This window comes from Myxine glutinosa, chromosome 2, assembly GCF_964187855.1.
Source record: "Myxine glutinosa chromosome 2, kmMyxGlut1.1, whole genome shotgun sequence".
NCBI classification, from domain to species: Eukaryota; Metazoa; Chordata; class Myxini; order Myxiniformes; family Myxinidae; genus Myxine; species Myxine glutinosa.
The window spans coordinates 266,673,588-266,693,164 of NC_136262.1; the positions used below are offsets into that span (position 1 = coordinate 266,673,588).

Sequence of the window (19,577 nt, forward strand, 5' to 3'; positions counted from 1 at the left end):
GAAGTTTCAGATCACTCAAATTCCAAGATAAGTGATTCTGAGACGCCAGTCCATGCGGGAGACGAATACTCCATTGATCTCTTGTGCAATGTGGCTCGTTCGAATGTTCCTGGGAATTGCTCTCAACGATGGAGGACGCTCAGTGTGCATGGGATTTCCAGACGGTAGTTTTGATCTTGAGCAGTTCAGGAAAGGTCTTGGCTGAGGGTGAGGCCGAGAAGGTCGGGTTATTAAAGGGCCGGTCACGTGGTGTTCTGGGTAGGCAAATGGCCACGTCCCGTTGATGTACCTTCATGAACGACATTCGACACCACGTGCACGGTGCACCCCCATCCCTTCGCGCCCCCGGCCCAGGCACGGTGCATCCCCGTCCCTTCGCGCAGACCAGGCACGGTGCACCCCCATGGCTCATCCCTTCGCACACCCAGGCACGGTGCACCCCCATGGCCCCATCCCTTTTGCACACCCAGGCACGGTGCACCCCCATGGCCCCATCCCTTTTGCACACCCAGGCACGGTGCACCCCCATGGCCCCATCCCTTTTGCACACCCAGGCACGGTGCACCCCCATGGCCCCATCCCTTCGCACACCCAGGCACGGTGCACCCCATGGCCCCATCCCTTTTGCACACCCAGGCACGGTGCACCCCCATGGCCCCATCCCTTCGCACACCCAGGAACGGTGCACCCCATGGCCCCATCCCTTTTGCACACCCAGGCACGGTGCACCCCCATGGCCCCATCCCTTCGCACACACCAGGAAGTTTTACAGAATTGCACGTTGTCCGTGCGGAGCGATGCTGTTCCCAACTCAACATTCACAGTGTCATGTTCACATGAAGAACACGTTCTCTGTCCACATCAATGAAATCAAATAAAGTTGTGTTTTCATTTACATGGCAGTGTGGACTGTTTTAAACCATTGCCGGTCATTCCATAATAAACCATTCCACTTCAGAGAACAGACACCCACGGCTTCAGCGATATCATAACACCATTGGAGCTTCGATCAGACGTGCGTCATGACGTCATGCATCGAGTGACGTAAGCGCGCTGGTTCACGTGAAAGCTGGCTGGTCCCATTGTTCGGTGTGTAAAGAGCGTTCCTTGAAGAAATTTTCAGCGGACAGGTAGGGAAAGGTTCAGAAGGCGAATGGAGAGGTGCGGGGGCCGAGGGTGGCAGTGTAGCGATGTTTCGGTGTGTTGTTCGTTGCCCGAATGGCGTGCGGCGAGTGCGTCCAGGGAGCAAGGCGATGTACAGGGGGGTAGGAAGTGAGTACAGGGCCCTAAATAGTGCCTGGCTCTGGGTGCAGAGTGTTAACACATGGACACGCACACGTGCATATAAACACGTGCACACATACATGCATGTAATCACGCACGGACGTACACAAATGCACGGACACACCACACGCACGTACACAACACACGCACGTACACGGACAGGTAGACACGCGCTCTCTATCTATCCTGTGTAAAGAGTGCTGGTGAGGGAATGAATACGGGGTGCTGGTGAAGGAATGAATTGTGTGGTGCTGGTGAGGGAATGAATACGGGGTGCTGGTGAAGGAATGAATGTGTGGTGCTGGTGAGGGAATGAATACGGGGTGCTGGTGAAGGAATGAATGTGTGGTGCTGGTGAGGGAATGAATGTGGGGTGCTGGTGAAGGAATGAATGTGGGGTTCTGGTGAGGGAATGAATGTGGGGTGCTGGTGAGGGAATGAATGTGGGGTGCTGGTGAGGGAATGAATGTGGGGTGCTGGTGAGGGAATGAATGTGGGGTGCTGGTGAGGGAATGAATGGGGGGTGCTGGTGAGGGAATGAATGTGGGGTGCTGGTGAGGGAATGAATGTGGGGTGCTGGTGAGGGAATGAATGGGGGGTGCTGGTGAGGGAATGAATGTGGGGTGCTGGTGAGGGAATGAATGGGGGGTGCTGGTGAGGGAATGAATACGGGGTGCTGGTGAAGGAATGAATTGTGTGGTGCTGGTGAGGGAATGAATACGGGGTGCTGGTGAAGGAATGAATGTGTGGTGCTGGTGAGGGAATGAATGTGGGGTGCTGGTGAAGGAATGAATGTGGGGTGCTGGTGAGGGAATGAATGTGGGGTGCTAGTGAGGGAATGAATGTGGGGTGCTGGTGAGGGAATGAATGTGGGGTGCTGGTGAGGGAATGAATGGGGGGTGCTGGTGAGGGAATGAATGTGGGGTGCTGGTGAGGGAATGAATGTGGGGTGCTGGTGAGGGAATGAATGTGGGGTACTGGTGAGGGAATGAATGTGGGGTGCTGGTGAGGGAATGAATGTGGGGTGCTGGTGAAGGAATGAATGTGGGGTTCTGGTGAGGGAATGAATGTGGGGTGCTGGTGAGGGAATGAATGTGGGGTGCTGGTGAGGGAATGAATGTGGGGTGCTGGTGAGGGAATGAATGTGGGGTGCTGGTGAGGGAATGAATGTGTGGTGCTGGTGAGGGAATGAATGTGGGGTGCTGGTGAGGGAATGAATATGGGGTGCTGGTGAGGGAATGAATGTGGGGTGCTGGTGAGGGAATGAATGTGGGGTGCTGGTGAGGGAATGAATATGGGGTGTTGGTGAGGGAATGAATGTGTGGTGCTGGTGAGGGAATGAATGTGGGGTGCTGGTGAGGGAATGAATGTGGGGTGCTGGTGAGGGAATGAATGTGGGGTGCTGGTGAGGGAATGAATGTGGGGTGTTGGTGAGGGAATGAATGTGGGGTACTGGTGAGGGAATGAATGTGGGGTGCTGGTGAGGGAATGAATGTGGGGTACTGGTGAGGGAATGAATGTGGGGTGCTGGTGAGGGAATGAATGTGAGGTGCTGGTGAGGGAATGAATGTGGGGTGCTGGTGAGGGAATGAATGTGGGGTGTTGGTGAGGGAATGAATGTGGGGTGCTGGTGAGGGAATGAATGTGGGGTGCTGGTGAGGGAATGAATGTGGGGTGCTGGTGAGGGAATGAATGTGGGGTGCTGGTGAGGGAATGAATGTGGGGTGCTGGTGAGGGAATGAATGTGGGGTACTGGTGAGGGAATGAATGTGTGGTGCTGGTGAGGGAATGAATATGGGGTGTTGGTGAGGGAATGAATGTGTGGTGCTGGTGAGGGAATGAATGTGTGGTGTTGGTGAGGGAATGAATGTGTGGTGCTGGTGAGGGAATGAATGTGTGGTGCTGGTGAGGGAATGAATGTGGGGTGCTGGTGAGGGAATGAATGTGGAGTGCTGGTGAGGGAATGAATGTGGGGTACTGGTGAGGGAATGAATGTGGGGTACTGGTGAGGGAATGAATGTGTGGTGCTGGTGAGGGAATGAATGTGGGGTGCTGGTGAGGGAATGAATGTGGGGTGCTAGTGAGGGAATGAATCTGGTGTGCTGGTGAGGGAATGAATGTGTGGTGCTGGTGAGGGAATGAATGTATGGTGTTGGTGAGGGAATGAATGTGTGGTGCTGGTGAGGGAATGAATGTGTGGTGCTGGTGAGGGAATGAATGTGTGGTGCTGGTGAGGGAATGAATGTGGGGTGCTGGTGAGGGAATGAATGTGGGGTGCTGGTGAGGGAATGAATGTGGGGTGCTGGTGAGGGAATGAATGTGGGGTGCTGGTGAGGGAATGAATCTGGTGTGCTGGTGAGGGAATGAATGTGTGGTGCTGGTGAGGGAATGAATGTATGGTGTTGGTGAGGGAATGAATGTGTGGTGCTGGTGAGGGAATGAATGTGTGGTGCTGGTGAGGGAATGAATGTGTGGTGCTGGTGAGGGAATGAATGTGGGGTGCTGGTGAGGGAATGAATGTGGGGTGCTGGTGAGGGAATGAATATGGGGTGTTGGTGAGGGAATGAATGTGTGGTGCTGGTGAGGGAATGAATGTGTGGTGTTGGTGAGGGAATGAATGTGTGGTGCTGGTGAGGGAATGAATGTGTGGTGCTGGTGAGGGAATGAATGTGGGGTGCTGGTGAGGGAATGAATGTGGGGTGCTGGTGAGGGAATGAATGTGTGGTGCTGGTGAGGGAATGAATGTGGGGTACTGGTGAGGGAATGAATGTGTGGTGCTGGTGAGGGAATGAATGTGTGGTGCTGGTGAGGGAATGAATGTGTGGTGTTGGTGAGGGAATGAATGTGTGGTGCTGGTGAGGGAATGAATGTGTGGTGCTGGTGAGGGAATGAATGTGTGGTGCTGGTGAGGGAATGAATGTGTGGTGCTGGTGAGGGAATGAATGTGTGGTGCTGGTGAGGGAATGAATGTGGGGTGTTGGTGAGGGAATGAATGTGGGGTGCTGGTGAGGGAATGAATGTGGGGTGCTGGTGAGGGAATGAATGTGGGGTGCTGGTGAGGGAATGAATGTGGGGTGCTGGTGAGGGAATGAATGTGGGGTGCTGGTGAGGGAATGAATGTGGGGTACTGGTGAGGGAATGAATATGGGGTGTTGGTGAGGGAATGAATGTGTGGTGCTGGTGAGGGAATGAATGTGGGGTACTGGTGAGGGAATGAATGTGTGGTGCTGGTGAGGGAATGAATATGGGGTGTTGGTGAGGGAATGAATGTGTGGTGCTGGTGAGGGAATGAATGTGTGGTGTTGGTGAGGGAATGAATGTGTGGTGCTGGTGAGGGAATGAATGTGTGGTGCTGGTGAGGGAATGAATGTGGGGTGCTGGTGAGGGAATGAATGTGGGGTGCTGGTGAGGGAATGAATGTGTGGTGCTGGTGAGGGAATGAATGTGGGGTACTGGTGAGGGAATGAATGTGTGGTGCTGGTGAGGGAATGAATGTGGGGGTGCTGGTGAGGGAATGAATGTGGGGTGCTGGTGAGGGAATGAATCTGGTGTGCTGGTGAGGGAATGAATGTGTGGTGCTGGTGAGGGAATGAATGTATGGTGTTGGTGAGGGAATGAATGTGTGGTGCTGGTGAGGGAAAGAATGTGTGGTGCTGGTGAGGGAATGAATGTGTGGTGCTGGTGAGGGAATGAATGTGGGGTGCTGGTGAGGGAATGAATGTGGGGTGCTGGTGAGGGAATGAATGTGGGGTGCTGGTGAGGGAATGAATGTGGGGTGCTGGTGAGGGAATGAATCTGGTGTGCTGGTGAGGGAATGAATGTGTGGTGCTGGTGAGGGAATGAATGTGTGGTGTTGGTGAGGGAATGAATGTGTGGTGCTGGTGAGGGAATGAATGTGTGGTGCTGGTGAGGGAATGAATGTGTGGTGCTGGTGAGGGAATGAATGTGGGGTGCTGGTGAGGGAATGAATGTGGGGTGCTGGTGAGGGAATGAATGTGGGGTGCTGGTGAGGGAATGAATGTGGGGTGCTGGTGAGGGAATGAATGTGGGGTGCTGGTGAGGGAATGAATACGGGGTGTTGGTGAGGGAATGAATATGGGGTGTTGGTGAGGGAATGAATGTGTGGTGCTGGTGAGGGAATGAATGTGGGGTGTTGGTGAGGGAATGAATGTGGGGTGCTGGTGAGGGAATGAATGTGTGGGCTTGGTGAGGGAATGAATATGGGGTGTTGGTGAGGGAATGAATGTGTGGTGCTGGTGAGGGAATGAATATGGGGTGTTGGTGAGGGAATGAACATGGGGTGTTGGTGAGGGAATGAATGTGTGGTGCTGGTGAGGGAATGAATGTGGGGTGTTGGTGAGGGAATGAATATGGGGTGTTGGTGAGGGAATGAATGTGTGGTGCTGGTGAGGGAATGAATGTGTGGTGTTGGTGAGGGAATGAATATGGGGTGCTGTTGAGGGAATGAATGTGGGGTGTTGGTGAGGGAATGAATATGGGGTGCTGTTGAGGGAATGAATGTGGGGTGTTGGTGAGGGAATGAATATGGGGTGTTGGTGAGGGAATGAATGTGTGGTGCTGGTGAGGGAATGAATGTGGGGTGCTGGTGACGGAATGAATGTGGGGTGCTGTTGAGGGAATGAATGTGGGGTGCTGGTGAGGGAATGAATGTGTGGTGCTGGTGAGGGAATGAATGTGGGGTGCTGTTGAGGGAATGAATGTGTGGTGCTGGTGAGGGAATGAATGTGGGGTGCTGGTGAGGGAATGAATGTGGGGTGCTGGTGAGGGAATGAATGTGGGGTGCTGGTGAGGGAATGAATGTGGGGTGCTGGTGAGGGAATGAATGTGGGGTGCTGGTGAGGGAATGAATGTGGGGTGCTGGTGAGGGAATGAATGTGTGGTGCTGGTGAGGGAATGAATGTGGGGTGCTGGTGAGAGAATGAATGTGTGGTGCTGGTGAGGGAATGAATGTGTGGTGCTGGTGAGGGAATGAATGTGTGGTGCTGGTGAGGGAATGAATGTGTGGTGCTGGTGAGGGAATGAATGTGGGGTGCTGATGAGGGAATGAATGTGGGGTGCTGGTGAGGGAATGAATGTGGGGTGCTGGTGAGGGAATGAATGTGGGGTGCTGGTGAGGGAATGAATGTAGGGTGCTGGTGAGGGAATGAATGTGTGGTGCTGGTGAGGAATGAATGTGGAGTGCTGGTGAGGGAATGAATGTGGGGTGCTGGTGAGGGAATGAATGTGGGGTGCTGGTGAGGGAATGAATGTGTGGTGCTGGTGATGGAATGAATGTGGGGTGCTGGTGAGAGAATGAATGTGTGGTGCTGGTGAGGGAATGAATGTGTGGTGCTGGTGAGGGAATGAATGTGGGGTGCTGGTGAGGGAATGAATGTGGGGTCCTGGTGAGGGAATGAATGTGTGGTGCTGGTGAGGGAATGAATGTGGGGTACTGGTGAGGGAATGAATGTGGGGTCCTGGTAAGGGAATGAATGTGGGGTCCTGGTGAGGGAATGAATGTGGGGTACTGGTGAGGGAATGAATGTGTGGTGCTGGTGAGGGAATGAATGTGGGGTGCTGGTGAGGGAATGAATGTGGGGTACTGGTGAGGGAATGAATGTGGGGTGCTGGTGAGGGAATGAATGTGGGGTCCTGGTGAGGGAATGAATGTGTGGTGCTGGTGAGGGAATGAATGTGGGGTACTGGTGAGGGAATGAATGTGGAGTGCTGGAGAGGGAATGAATGTGGGGTGCTGGTGAGGGAATGAATGTGGGGTGCTGGTGAGGGAATGAATGTGGGGTGCTGGTGAGGGAATGAATGTGGGGTGCTGGTGAGGGAATGAATGTGGGGTGCTGGTGAGGGAATGAATGTGGGGTGCTGGTGAGGGAATGAATGTGGGGTGCTGGTGAGAGAATGAATGTGGGGTGCTGGTGAGGGAATTAATATGGGGTGCTGGTGAGAGAATGAATGTGGGGTGCTGGTGAGGGAATGAATATCGGGTGCTGGTGAGGGAATGAATATGGGGTGCTGGTGAGTGAATGAATATGGGGTGCTGGTGAGGGAATGAATATGGAGTGCTGGTGAGGGAATGAATATGGGGTGCTGGTGAGAGAATGAATGTGGGGTGCTGGTGAGGGAATGAATATGGGGTGCTGGTGAGGGAATGAATGTGGGGTGTTGGTGAGGGAATGATTATGGGGTGCTGGTGAGGGAATGAATGTGGGGTGTTGGTGAGGGAATGAATGTGGGGTGCTGGTGAGGGAATGAATGTGGGGTGCTGGTGAGGGAATGAATGTGGGGTGCTGGTGAGGGAATGAATGTGGGGTGCTGGTGAGGGAATGAATGTGGGGTGCTGGTTAGGGAATGAATATGGGGTGCTGGTGAGGGAATGAATGTGGGGTGTTGGTGAGGGAATGAATGTGGGGTGCTGGTGAGGGAATGAATGTGGGGTGCTGGTTAGGGAATGAATATGGGGTGCTGGTGAGGGAATGAATGTGGGGTGTTGGTGAGGGAATGAATATGGGGTGCTGGTGAGGGAATGAATACGGGGTGCTGGTGAGGGAATGAATGTGGGGTGCTGGTGAGGGAATGAATGTGGGGTGCTGGTGAGGGAATGAATGTGGGGTGCTGGTGAGGGAATGAATGTGGGGTGCTGGTTAGGGAATGAATATGGGGTGCTGGTGAGGGAATGAATGTGGGGTGTTGGTGAGGGAATGAATGTGGGGTGCTGGTGAGGGAATGAATGTTGGGTGCTGGTGAGGGAATGAATGTTGGGTGCTGGTGAGGGAATGAATGTGGGGTACTGGTGAGGGAATGAATGTGGGGTGCTGGTGAGGGAATGAATGTTGGGTGCTGGTGAGGGAATGAATGTGGGGTGCTGGTGAGGGAATGAATGTGGGGTGCTGGTGAGGGAATGAATGTTGGGTGCTGGTGAGGGAATGAATGTTGGGTGCTGGTGAGGGAATTATTATAAATAAATAAAAAAATAAAAAAATAAAAAAAAAAAAATAATAATAAATTTGATAAATTTGATTCATCATTTTATCAGCTGATAATTAATATAATGATGATAATTAATGCTGATAATTAATCTGATGTGCTGGTAATATAATTAATTTGTTGTGCTGGTAATGGAATTAATCTGTTGTGCTGGTAATGGAATTAATCTGTTGTGCTGGTCATGGAATTAATCTGTTGTGCTGGTAATGGAATTAATCTGTTGTGCTGGTAATGGAATTAATCTGGTGTGCTGGTAATGGAATTAATCTGTTGTGCTGGTAATGGAATTAATCTGTTGTGCTGGTAATGGAATTAATCTGTTGTGCTGGTAATGGAATTAATCTGTTGTGCTGGTAATGGAATTAATCTGATGTGCTGGTAATGGAATTAATCTGTTGTGCTGGTAATGGAATTAATCTGATGTGCTGGTAATGGAATTAATCTGATGTGCTGGTAATGGAATTAATCTGTTGTGCTGGTAATGGAATTAATCTGGTGTGCTGGTAATGGAATTAATCTGATGTGCTGGTAATGGAATTAATCTGTTGTGCTGGTAATGGAATTAATCTGATGTGCTGGTAATGGAATTAATCTGGTGTGCTGGTAATGGAATTAATCTGATGTGCTGGTAATGGAATTAATCTGGTGTGCTGGTAATGGAATTAATCTGTTGTGCTGGTAATGGAATTAATCTGTTGTGCTGGTAATGGAATTAATCTGTTGTGCTGGTAATGGAATTAATCTGTTGTGCTGGTAATGGAATTAATCTGATGTGCTGGTAATGGAATTAATCTGGTGTGCTGGTAATGGAATTAATCTGTTGTGCTGGTAATGGAATTAATCTGGTGTGCTGGTAATGGAATTAATCTGATGTGCTGGTAATGGAATTAATCTGATGTGCTGGTAATGGAATTAATCTGGTGTGCTGGTAATGGAATTAATCTGATGTGCTGGTCATGGAATTAATCTGTTGTGCTGGTAATGGAATTAATCTGGTGTGCTGGTCATGGAATGAATCTGATGTGCTGGTAATGGAATTAATCTGATGTGCTGGTAATATAATTAATCTGATGTGCTGGTCATGGAATTAATCTGTTGTGCTGGTAATGGAATTAATCTGTTGTGCTGGTAATGGAATTAATCTGATGTGCTGGTCATGGAATTAATCTGTTGTGCTGGTCATGGAATTAATCTGTTGTGCTGGTAATGGAATTAATCTGGTGTGCTGGTCATGGAATGAATCTGATGTGCTGGTAATGGAATTAATCTGATGTGCTGGTAATATAATTAATCTGATGTGCTGGTCATGGAATTAATCTGGTGTGCTGGTCATGGAATTAATCTGTTGTGCTGGTAATGGAATTAATCTGTTGTGCTGGTAATGGAATTAATCTGATGTGCTGGTCATGGAATGAATCTGATGTGCTGGTAATGGAATTAATCTGATGTGCTGGTAATATAATTAATCTGATGTGCTGGTCATGGAATTAATCTGGTGTGCTGGTCATGGAATTAATCTGGTGTGCTGGTAATGGAATTAATCTGTTGTGCTGGTAATGGAATTAATCTGGTGTGCTGGTCATGGAATGAATCTGATGTGCTGGTAATGGAATTAATCTGATGTGCTGGTAATATAATTAATCTGATGTGCTGGTCATGGAATTAATCTGGTGTGCTGGTCATGGAATTAATCTGATGTGCTGGTAATGGAATTAATCTGGTGTGCTGGTAATGGAATTAATCTGGTGTGCTGGTAATGGAATTAATCTGTTGTGCTGGTAATGGAATTAATCTGGTGTGCTGGTAATGGAATTAATCTGATGTGCTGGTAATGGAATTAATCTGATGTGCTGGTAATGGAATTAATCTGGTGTGCTGGTAATGGAATTAATCTGATGTGCTGGTCATGGAATTAATCTGTTGTGCTGGTAATGGAATTAATCTGGTGTGCTGGTCATGGAATGAATCTGATGTGCTGGTAATGGAATTAATCTGATGTGCTGGTAATATAATTAATCTGATGTGCTGGTCATGGAATTAATCTGTTGTGCTGGTAATGGAATTAATCTGATGTGCTGGTAATGGAATTAATCTGTTGTGCTGGTCATGGAATTAATCTGGTGTGCTGGTAATGGAATTAATCTGATGTGCTGGTCATGGAATTAATCTGTTGTGCTGGTAATGGAATTAATCTGGTGTGCTGGTAATGGAATTAATCTGATGTGCTGGTCATGGAATTAATCTGTTGTGCTGGTAATGGAATTAATCTGATGTGCTGGTAATGGAATTAATCTGATGTGCTGGTAATATAATTAATCTGATGTGCTGGTCATGGAATTAATCTGTTGTGCTGGTAATGGAATTAATCTGATGTGCTGGTAATGGAATTAATCTGATGTGCTGGTAATGGAATTAATCTGGTGTGCTGGTAATGGAATTAATCTGATGTGCTGGTCATGGAATTAATCTGTTGTGCTGGTAATGGAATTAATCTGATGTGCTGGTCATGGAATTAATCTGTTGTGCTGGTCATGGAATTAATCTGTTGTGCTGGTAATGGAATTAATCTGGTGTGCTGGTCATGGAATGAATCTGATGTGCTGGTAATGGAATTAATCTGTTGTGCTGGTAATGGAATTAATCTGTTGTGCTGGTCATGGAATTAATCTGGTGTGCTGGTCATGGAATTAATCTGTTGTGCTGGTAATGGAATTAATCTGTTGTGCTGGTAATGGAATTAATCTGGTGTGCTGGTCATGGAATGAATCTGATGTGCTGGTAATGGAATTAATCTGATGTGCTGGTAATATAATTAATCTGATGTGCTGGTCATGGAATTAATCTGTTGTGCTGGTAATGGAATTAATCTGTTGTGCTGGTAATGGAATTAATCTGATGTGCTGGTCATGGAATTAATCTGTTGTGCTGGTCATGGAATGAATCTGGTGTGCTGGTCATGGAATTAATCTGTTGTGCTGGTCATGGAATTAATCTGTTGTGCTGGTAATGGAATTAATCTGTTGTGCTGGTCATGGAATTAATCTGTTGTGCTGGTAATGGAATTAATCTGTTGTGCTGGTAATGGAATTAATCTGATGTGCTGGTAATGGAATTAATCTGATGTGCTGGTAATGGAATTAATCTGATGTGCTGGTAATGGAATGAATCTGATGTGCTGGTAATGGAATTAATCTGATGTGCTGGTAATGGAATTAATCTGATGTGCTGGTAATGGAATTAATCTGTTGTGCTGGTAATATAATTAATCTGATGTGCTGGTAATGGAATTAATCTGATGTGCTGGTAATGGAATTAATCTGTTGTGCTGGTAATATAATTAATCTGTTGTGCTGGTAATGGAATTAATCTGTTGTGCTGGTAATGGAATTAATCTGTTGTGCTGGTAATGGAATTAATCTGTTGTGCTGGTAATGGAATTAATCTGATGTGCTGGTAATGGAATTAATCTGTTGTGCTGGTAATGGAATTAATCTGTTGTGCTGGTAATGGAATTAATCTGTTGTGCTGGTAATGGAATTAATCTGTTGTGCTGGTAATGGAATTAATCTGTTGTGCTGGTAATGGAATTAATCTGTTGTGCTGGTAATGGAATTAATCTGATGTGCTGGTAATGGAATGAATCTGATGTGCTGGTAATGGAATTAATCTGTTGTGCTGGTAATGGAATTAATCTGTTGTGCTGGTAATGGAATTAATCTGTTGTGCTGGTCATGGAATGAATCTGTTGTGCTGGTAATGGAATTAATCTGATGTGCTGGTAATATAATTAATCTGTTGTGCTGGTAATGGAATTAATCTGTTGTGCTGGTAATGGAATTAATCTGTTGTGCTGGTCATGGAATGAATCTGTTGTGCTGGTAATGGAATGAATCTGATGTGCTGGTAATGGAATGAATCTGTTGTGCTGGTAATGGAATTAATCTGATGTGCTGGTAATGGAATTAATCTGTTGTGCTGGTAATGGAATTAATCTGATGTGCTGGTAATGGAATGAATCTGATGTGCTGGTAATGGAATTAATCTGATGTGCTGGTAATGGAATTAATCTGATGTGCTGGTAATGGAATTAATCTGTTGTGCTGGTAATGGAATTAATCTGTTGTGCTGGTAATGGAATTAATCTGTTGTGCTGGTAATGGAATTAATCTGATGTGCTGGTAATGGAATTAATCTGTTGTGCTGGTAATGGAATTAATCTGATGTGCTGGTAATGGAATTAATCTGTTGTGCTGGTAATGGAATTAATCTGATGTGCTGGTAATGGAATTAATCTGTTGTGCTGGTAATATAATTAATCTGTTGTGCTGGTAATGGAATTAATCTGATGTGCTGGTAATATAATTAATCTGTTGTGCTGGTAATGGAATTAATCTGTTGTGCTGGTAATGGAATTAATCTGATGTGCTGGTAATGGAATTAATCTGTTGTGCTGGTAATATAATTAATCTGATGTGCTGGTAATGGAATTAATCTGATGTGCTGGTAATATAATTAATCTGTTGTGCTGGTAATGGAATTAATCTGTTGTGCTGGTAATGGAATTAATCTGATGTGCTGGTAATGGAATTAATCTGTTGTGCTGGTAATGGAATTAATCTGTTGTGCTGGTAATGGAATTAATCTGATGTGCTGGTAATGGAATTAATCTGTTGTGCTGGTAATGGAATTAATCTGTTGTGCTGGTAATGGAATGAATCTGATGTGCTGGTAATGGAATTAATCTGTTGTGCTGGTCATGGAATGAATCTGATGTGCTGGTAATGGAATTAATCTGTTGTGCTGGTAATGGAATTAATCTGATGTGCTGGTAATGGAATTAATCTGATGTGCTGGTAATGGAATTAATCTGATGTGCTGGTAATGGAATTAATCTGATGTGCTGGTAATGGAATTAATCTGTTGTGCTGGTAATGGAATTAATCTGATGTGCTGGTAATGGAATGAATCTGATGTGCTGGTAATGGAATTAATCTGATGTGCTGGTAATGGAATTAATCTGATGTGCTGGTAATGGAATTAATCTGATGTGCTGGTCATGGAATGAATCTGATGTGCTGGTAATGGAATTAATCTGATGTGCTGGTAATGGAATTAATCTGTTGTGCTGGTAATGGAATTAATCTGTTGTGCTGGTAATGGAATTAATCTGTTGTGCTGGTCATGGAATGAATCTGATGTGCTGGTAATGGAATGAATCTGATGTGCTGGTAATGGAATTAATCTGATGTGCTGGTAATGGAATTAATCTGTTGTGCTGGTAATGGAATTAATCTGTTGTGCTGGTAATGGAATTAATCTGTTGTGCTGGTCATGGAATGAATCTGATGTGCTGGTAATGGAATGAATCTGATGTGCTGGTAATGGAATTAATCTGATGTGCTGGTAATGGAATTAATCTGTTGTGCTGGTAATGGAATTAATCTGTTGTGCTGGTAATGGAATTAATCTGATGTGCTGGTAATGGAATTAATCTGTTGTGCTGGTGATAGAATGAATCTGATGTGCTGGTCATGGAATTAATCTGTTGTGCTGGTGATAGAATGAATCTGATGTGCTGGTAATGGAATTAATCTGTTGTGCTGGTCATGGAATGAATCTGATGTGCTGGTAATGGAATTAATCTGTTGTGCTGGTCATGGAATGAATCTGATGTGCTGGTGATGGAATTAATCTGTTGTGCTGGTCATGGAATGAATCTGATGTGCTGGTAATGGAATTAATCTGTTGTGCTGGTCATGGAATGAATCTGATGTGCTGGTAATGGAATTAATCTGTTGTGCTGGTAATGGAATTAATCTGATGTGCTGGTAATGGAATTAATCTGATGTGCTGGTAATGGAATTAATCTGATGTGCTGGTAATGGAATTAATCTGATGTGCTGGTAATGGAATTAATCTGTTGTGCTGGTAATGGAATTAATCTGATGTGCTGGTAATGGAATTAATCTGATGTGCTGGTAATGGAATTAATCTGATGTGCTGGTAATGGAATTAATCTGTTGTGCTGGTAATGGAATTAATCTGATGTGCTGGTAATGGAATTAATCTGATGTGCTGGTAATGGAATTAATCTGATGTGCTGGTAATGGAATTAATCTGATGTGCTGGTAATGGAATGAATCTGATGTGCTGGTAATGGAATTAATCTGTTGTGCTGGTAATGGAATTAATCTGATGTGCTGGTAATGGAATTAATCTGTTGTGCTGGTAATGGAATTAATCTGTTGTGCTGGTAATGGAATTAATCTGATGTGCTGGTAATGGAATTAATCTGTTGTGCTGGTAATGGAATTAATCTGTTGTGCTGGTAATGGAATTAATCTGGTGTGCTGGTAATGGAATTAATCTGGTGTGCTGGTAATGGAATTAATCTGATGTGCTGGTAATGGAATTAATCTGATGTGCTGGTAATGGAATTAATCTGATGTGCTGGTAATGGAATTAATCTGATGTGCTGGTCATATAATTAATCTGATGTGCTGGTAATGGAATTAATCTGTTGTGCTGGTAATGGAATTAATCTGATGTGCTGGTAATGGAATTAATCTGATGTGCTGGTAATATAATTAATCTGATGTGCTGGTCATATAATTAATCTGATGTGCTGGTAATATAATTAATCTGGTGTGCTGGTAATATAATTAATCTGATGTGCTGGTAATATAATTAATCTGATGTGCTGGTAATGGAATTAATCTGATGTGCTGGTAATGGAATTGATCTGATGTGCTGGTAATGGAATTAATCTGGTGTGCTGGTAATGGAATTAATCTGATGTGCTGGTAATGGAATTAATCTGATGTGCTGGTAATGGAATTAATCTGATGTGCTGGTAATGGAATTAATCTGATGTGCTGGTAATGGAATTAATCTGATGTGCTGGTAATGGAATTAATCTGATGTGCTGGTAATGGAATTAATCTGATGTGCTGGTAATGGAATTAATCTGTTGTGCTGGTAATGGAATTAATCTGTTGTGCTGGTAATGGAATTAATCTGATGTGCTGGTAATGGAATTAATCTGTTGTGCTGGTAATGGAATTAATCTGTTGTGCTGGTCATGGAATGAATCTGATGTGCTGGTAATGGAATTAATCTGTTGTGCTGGTCATGGAATTAATCTGTTGTGCTGGTAATGGAATTAATCTGTTGTGCTGGTCATGGAATGAATCTGATGTGCTGGTAATGGAATTAATCTGTTGTGCTGGTAATGGAATTAATCTGATGTGCTGGTAATGGAATTAATCTGATGTGCTGGTAATGGAATTAATCTGTTGTGCTGGTAATGGAATTAATCTGATGTGCTGGTAATGGAATTAATCTGTTGTGCTGGTCATGGAATTAATCTGTTGTGCTGGTAATGGAATTAATCTGTTGTGCTGGTCATGGAATGAATCTGATGTGCTGGTAATGGAATTAATCTGATGTGCTGGTAATGGAATTAATCTGTTGTGCTGGTCATGGAATTAATCTGTTGTGCTGGTAATGGAATTAATCTGTTGTGCTGGTCATGGAATTAATCTGTTGTGCTGGTCATGGAATGAATCTGATGTGCTGGTAATGGAATTAATCTGTTGTGCTGGTCATGGAATGAATCTGATGTGCTGGTAATGGAATTAATCTGATGTGCTGGTCATGGAATGAATCTGATGTGCTGGTAATGGAATTAATCTGATGTGCTGGTAATGGAATTAATCTGTTGTGCTGGTAATGGAATTAATCTGTTGTGCTGGTAATGGAATTAATCTGGTGTGCTGGTAATGGAATTAATCTGTTGTGCTGGTAATGGAATTAATCTGATGTGCTGGTAATGGAATTAATCTGTTGTGCTGGTAATATAATTAATCTGATGTGCTGGTAATGGAATTAATCTGATGTGCTGGTAATATAATTAATCTGATGTGCTGGTAATGGAATTAATCTGATGTGCTGGTAATGGAATTAATCTGATGTGCTGGTAATGGAATTAATCTGATGTGCTGGTCATGGAATGAATCTGATGTGCTGGTAATGGAATTAATCTGATGTGCTGGTCATGGAATTAATCTGATGTGCTGGTAATATAATTAATCTGATGTGCTGGTCATGGAATGAATCTGATGTGCTGGTAATGGAATTAATCTGATGTGCTGGTAATATAATTAATCTGATGTGCTGGTAATGGAATTAATCTGTTGTGCTGGTCATGGAATGAATCTGATGTGCTGGTAATGGAATTAATCTGATGTGCTGGTAATATAATTAATCTGATGTGCTGGTCATGGAATGAATCTGATGTGCTGGTAATGGAATTAATCTGTTGTGCTGGTAATATAATTAATCTGATGTGCTGGTCATGGAATTAATCTGTTGTGCTGGTAATATAATTAATCTGATGTGCTGGTCATGGAATGAATCTGATGTGCTGGTAATGGAATTAATCTGTTGTGCTGGTAATATAATTAATCTGATGTGCTGGTCATGGAATGAATCTGATGTGCTGGTCATGGAATTAATCTGTTGTGCTGGTAATATAATTAATCTGATGTGCTGGTAATATAATTAATCTGGTGTGCTGGTAATGGAATTAATCTGTTGTGCTGGTCATGGAATTAATCTGGTGTGCTGGTAATGGAATTAATCTGTTGTGCTGGTAATGGAATTAATCTGATGTGCTGGTAATGGAATTAATCTGATGTGCTGGTCATGGAATGAATCTGATGTGCTGGTCATGGAATTAATCTGATGTGCTGGTCATGGAATGAATCTGATGTGCTGGTCATGGAATTAATCTGATGTGCTGGTCATGGAATGAATCTGATGTGCTGGTCATGGAATTAATCTGATGTGCTGGTCATGGAATTAATCTGATGTGCTGGTAATGGAATTAATCTGATGTGCTGGTAATGGAATTAATCTGATGTGCTGGTCATGGAATGAATCTGATGTGCTGGTAATGGAATTAATCTGATGTGCTGGTAATGGAATTAATCTGATGTGCTGGTCATGGAATGAATCTGATGTGCTGGTCATGGAATTAATCTGATGTGCTGGTCATGGAATTAATCTGATGTGCTGGTCATGGAATGAATCTGATGTGCTGGTCATGGAATGAATCTGATGTGCTGGTCATGGAATTAATCTGATGTGCTGGTAATGGAATTAATCTGATGTGCTGGTCATGGAATTAATCTGATGTGCTGGTCATGGAATTAATCTGATGTGCTGGTAATATAATTAATCTGATGTGCTGGTCATGGAATTAATCTGATGTGCTGGTAATATAATTAATCTGATGTGCTGGTCATGGAATGAATCTGATGTGCTGGTAATGGAATTAATCTGTTGTGCTGGTAATATAATTAATCTGATGTGCTGGTCATGGAATGAATCTGATGTGCTGGTGATAGAATTAATCTGATGTGCTGGTAATATAATTAATCTGATGTGCTGGTAATGGAATTAATCTGATGTGCTGGTAATGGAATTAATCTGATGTGCTGGTAATATAATTAATCTGATGTGCTGGTAATATAATTAATCTGATGTGCTGGTAATATAATTAATCTGATGTGCTGGTGATAGAATGAATCTGGTGTGCTGGTCATGGAATGAATCTGTTGTGCTGGTAATGGAATTAATCTGATGTGCTGGTCATGGAATTAATCTGATGTGCTGGTAATGGAATTAATCTGATGTGCTGGTAATGGAATTAATCTGTTGTGCTGGTAATGGAATTAATCTGGTGTGCTGGTAATGGAATTAATCTGATGTGCTGGTAATGGAATTAATCTGTTGTGCTGGTAATGGAATTAATCTGTTGTGCTGGTAATGGAATTAATCTGTTGTGCTGGTAATGGAATTAATCTGTTGTGCTGGTAATGGAATTAATCTGATGTGCTGGTAATGGAATTAATCTGATGTGCTGGTAATGGAATTAATCTGATGTGCTGGTAATGGAATTAATCTGATGTGCTGGTCATGGAATGAATCTGATGTGCTGGTAATGGAATTAATCTGTTGTGCTGGTAATGGAATTAATCTGTTGTGCTGGTAATGGAATTAATCTGTTGTGCTGGTAATGGAATTAATCTGATGTGCTGGTAATCGAATTAATCTGATGTGCTGGTAATGGAATTAATCTGATGTGCTGGTCATGGAATGAATCTGATGTGCTGGTCATGGAATTAATCTGATGTGCTGGTCATGGAATGAATCTGATGTGCTGGTCATGGAATGAATCTGATGTGCTGGTCATGGAATTAATCTGATGTGCTGGTCATGGAATTAATCTGATGTGCTGGTAATATAATTAATCTGATGTGCTGGTCATGGAATGAATCTGATGTGCTGGTAATGGAATTAATCTGTTGTGCTGGTAATGGAATTAATCTGATGTGCTGGTCATGGAATTAATCTGATGTGCTGGTAATATAATTAATCTGATGTGCTGGTGATAGAATGAATCTGATGTGCTGGTCATGGAATTAATCTGATGTGCTGGTAATATAATTAATCTGATGTGCTGGTGATAGAATGAATCTGGTGTGCTGGTCATGGAATGAATCTGTTGTGCTGGTAATGGAATTAATCTGATGTGCTGGTCATGGAATTAATCTGATGTGCTGGTAATGGAATTAATCTGATGTGCTGGTAATGGAATTAATCTGTTGTGCTGGTAATGGAATTAATCTGGTGTGCTGGTAATGGAATTAATCTGATGTGCTGGTAATGGAATTAATCTGTTGTGCTGGTAATGGAATTAATCTGTTGTGCTGGTAATGGAATTAATCTGTTGTGCTGGTAATGGAATTAATCTGTTGTGCTGGTAATGGAATTAATCTGATGTGCTGGTAATGGAATTAATCTGATGTGCTGGTAATGGAATTAATCTGATGTGCTGGTAATGGAATTAATCTGATGTGCTGGTAATGGAATTAATCTGTTGTGCTGGTAATGGAATTAATCTGTTGTGCTGGTAATGGAATTAATCTGTTGTGCTGGTAATGGAATTAATCTGTTGTGCTGGTAATGGAATTAATCTGATGTGCTGGTAATGGAATTAATCTGTTGTGCTGGTAATGGAATTAATCTGTTGTGCTGGTAATGGAATTAATCTGTTGTGCTGGTAATCGAATTAATCTGATGTGCTGGTAATGGAATTAATCTGATGTGCTGGTCATGGAATGAATCTGATGTGCTGGTCATGGAATTAATCTGATGTGCTGGTCATGGAATGAATCTGATGTGCTGGTCATGGAATGAATCTGATGTGCTGGTCATGGAATTAATCT

At 43.9% G+C, this 19,577-nt stretch overlaps 1 protein-coding gene across 6 annotated transcripts in view; it reads left to right on the forward strand.

Annotated features, from left to right (window-relative positions):
- Positions 1-1,037: 1,037 nt before the first annotated feature.
- The window catches only part of PCGF3 (polycomb group ring finger 3), a 166,688-nt gene continuing 148,148 nt past the window's right edge, over positions 1,038-19,577 (forward strand). For 4 of the 6 annotated variants that reach the window (XM_068105719.2, XM_068105718.2, XM_068105720.2 and 1 more), the window contains exon 1: positions 1,049-1,130. The gene's annotated coding sequence lies outside the window, so the exon portion shown is untranslated. Of the gene's footprint in view, positions 1,131-19,577 lie in introns of all 6 variants that reach the window. The other 2 variants (XM_078772545.1, XM_078772546.1) reach the window with 2 other exon arrangements.